Source organism: Cricetulus griseus, unplaced genomic scaffold (genome assembly GCF_003668045.3).
Source record: "Cricetulus griseus strain 17A/GY unplaced genomic scaffold, alternate assembly CriGri-PICRH-1.0 unplaced_scaffold_1, whole genome shotgun sequence".
NCBI classification, from domain to species: domain Eukaryota; kingdom Metazoa; phylum Chordata; class Mammalia; order Rodentia; family Cricetidae; genus Cricetulus; species Cricetulus griseus.
The window spans coordinates 9,569,113-9,571,419 of NW_023276808.1; positions in this window are offsets into that span (position 1 = coordinate 9,569,113).

Sequence of the window (2,307 nt, forward strand, 5' to 3'; positions counted from 1 at the left end):
AGACGTCCTGGTAGTGTTTGAAGCCCTCGGTGTGAGGGATTTGTACTTTAAACTTGGGAAGCCCTCGGTGTGAGGAATTTGTACTTTGAACTTAGATCTATGACTGGACATTTTCCCAGTCTCTTTGGAGAAGGCCCTCGGCTTGAGGGATTTGCAATCTTTACTGGGGACGAAGAAGGAGGGCCCCCTTCTTCGACCCCCCTCTCAGTTCTTTCTTTTGACTCTCTGTCAAAACTGCGCTGCGAAAACCTGTTCTGTGTTATTTGGTCTTTGTTTTGTAATTGATGTGCATAAACGCAAATGGATTACTCTTTGTTCCTCAGAATGGCCAGCCTTTGACGTGGGCTGGCCGCGGGATGATACCTTTAACCCCCAAACTATATTTCAGGTAAAAGACACCCCAAGGGCCCCCTCTTCCTTTCCCCCTCTAACCGCCTGCCGCCACCCCCGCTAGAGGCAGAAGCGGCCGCCGCCGCCTAGGCGGAGGCGGCCCCGGCAGGTCCCCTTAACCTCGGAGGAGAAACAGCTGCCCAATGAAATTGATGCAGCTTGCCCTCTTAAAAGACCTGAATGGGATTTTACCACTGAAGCAGGTAGGACGTCTCTATCACCGGGTGTTCGCAGCGGGTCTCGGGGGGGGGGCAGGACACCGACCCACCAATTTGGCCCAGGTGAAGCAGAAGATACAGAGGGCGGAGAAATCACCTGCCGCTTTTCTAGAGAGACTAAAAGAAATATATAGGATGTATACTCCCTATGATCCGGAAGATCCAGGGCAGGCCACCAGCGACCTGGACAGGGATCAATGTGCTTTTTGCTATACTTCATGAAAAGGGGACTTTGACAAAATTTTTATGTTGACTGAAAAATGAAAAAAAAATGTAGGAAACTTAAATAATAAAAAGGAAATTTGTCTAGGAATGTCTAAGAGAGTCAGAGAAATGAACTAAAAGGTTATAGAAAATTAAAGCAAGCAAGTCATAGCAGAGAAGATTGTTACAGAAAGTTATGGAGGGTCAAAGCAAGTTGTAAAAGGTCAGAGGAAAGTTGTTAAAAGTCAGAAAAAAGGTTATTATAAGTCAGAGAAAAATGTAAACTGTGCTATGGTTTCTCATGTCTAAAATTTTAACCATATGAAGCTAATCCTGTTTTATATATATTTGTTTTAAAATGTTCATATGACTTGACTGGTCACCATTTTGCTAAAATTAAAAAAGGAATACTTAAACCGCCATCCTGACTAAAGATGACCGCATGGAAATTAGAGGTACCATCTTAGAAACAAGTTTTTCAATTGAGATTTACAATGTTAATGCTTCTATATATTACAGAAAGACCTTAAGGGAATTTAAATTTCTTTTTAAAACTAGTTTTTTTACGTTTGTTTTTATTAATGTTTGTACTTAAAGAGCTTCAATTTAAAATTATTTTTAAGCAAAGCCTGACAATGTAAAGTTTTTGTTTTATGAAAGATGCTGATCTATTATAAGATATTACAGTTTATATTTTAGAAATAAGTTTAGGATGTTGATAACACACACCTTTAAGCTCAGGATGTTGGTAGCACACGCCTTAAGTTTAGAACATTGGGGATACACGCCTTTAATCCCACCACTCGGGAGTAAGAGGCAGATGGATCTTTATGAGTTCAAGGCCTGTCTGGTCCGGCAGATCGAATTCCAGGACAGGCTCCAAAGTCACAGAAAAACCCTGCCTAAGAAAGAAGTTAAGCTACTGTTTAAGGAATATAAGGTAGCTCTATGCAGTTTTAAGTTCAGCTGTGCTGTTTCAAACATCTTACTAAGTTAAAACCAGTTACAGTCAGACTAAAAATTATTTACAGAAATAAGACCTTACCTAGCCACCTGTATACTTAATATGTGCTTAAGGCAAGTAATTAAAACAGACAAACAGACCTCTAATGCTTCAGAGATCTTCAGAATATGGCATTTAAATTGTTATCTCTAAAGTTTATAATGTAAGACAGACTGCCAGATCCTGACAATGACCCGAAGATTACAGGCACCTCAGTTCCTGCACCTGGACCAATGAGCTCAGATATGAAACCTGCCGCCTGCCAGAACCTGGCCGAGACTGTGGACAAAGCTGCTGGATGCTGGAAAATTGACTGTACCCCTTTGCCTAGACAAAACAAGGTCAGTCTTTTCCATGTCCCTCTTCCACAGAGAGAAAATAAAACCTCTCACAATATAGGCCTGGCGAAGATTGCTGTTCTTTGAGACAGCTGCCTCCAACGGTAATGGAGAAACTTGGGTTTGGCTAACTGTATATGGACTTGCTTCTAAC